Here is a 1113-nt window from a genome sequence, read left to right as displayed (position 1 = left end):
ACACTATTAATGGTTTTAACCACAGTGCAAAGCAGCATCCGTATCCGTGTAGGCCAAACATGAAGGGAAACCTGACCAATTCCTGTTAGCCACTGTACTAGCCTAGCATAATACCGCCACTTCCTGGACATAAAATTATCACGTTTTAACAAGATACATATCACGTTTTAACAAGATACATATCACGTTTTAACAAGATGCGTATCACGTTATAACGTGATAGCGTTCAAATTTTTTTTTTCCTGCGTGATAGCAATGCGCTTCCGTACTGGAAGTATACAGGCTGACTTAGACTGAACAACTTAAATGAAGTGGGGGAGAGTTTAATATATATATTTTTTTAATTTGAAGTTTTTAATAAACAAAAAGTAAAAATATAATTGATAAAAGCTGCATGCACTGGAGTGTGCATCCTTCATGTATTTGCTTTGTGTTTCACCGTTTATGGCGCCTTATTTGTTTGGTGTATGTTTGCACCTGTCAGCCGCCATAGAAAATTCAGTGAGTCACAATTAAATATCCATCAAATTGTTCTCATTTTTTATGATTGCTCAAATAAATTACCAAAATGAAAATGTTTATTACTTGTAAGTGGGATACTTATTAATTTTTCACAAATATGGTAAGTATGCACAAAAATCTCAATAATTCAGTGGTTAAATTTTATCAAAAGGGGTATATGTCACACAGTGGAGATTTGTGGTTGTTTTAAGAGTGATTTTTGTAGATATTTTGTGATTTTTATGCATGTTTTATTGTTGTTGATTCACTGTAGACTTTTTATATCACTGCAAATTTGATTTTTTTTGTGCATGTTTTTATTGGTGTTTTGATCCACTGTGGACTCTTCATAAAAGGACTAAATGCATAATGACAGTCAGCTGTGAACTAGTGGGCGTGCCTGGAGGCAGCCTATCAGTTGTCCTCACAGACCTGCCAGAGAAGCTGGCAGAACACCTAAAAGGTGGAGGCCTCAGAGTCCAGGAGGACAGGGAGCACACAGCAGCCAGGTGCGGCAGAGGAAAATGTGGTGTGAGTGCCAGATGAATGCTATGGATTGGAGCAATGCAGATCATTTCCACAACAGATGGCGATCAGCGGGAAAATAACGTG

Source organism: Kryptolebias marmoratus, linkage group LG21, assembly GCF_001649575.2.
Source record: "Kryptolebias marmoratus isolate JLee-2015 linkage group LG21, ASM164957v2, whole genome shotgun sequence".
NCBI classification, from domain to species: Eukaryota; Metazoa; Chordata; class Actinopteri; order Cyprinodontiformes; family Rivulidae; genus Kryptolebias; species Kryptolebias marmoratus.
The sequence above is the reverse complement of the archived record's forward strand: the minus strand, read 5'-3'. Positions refer to the sequence as shown.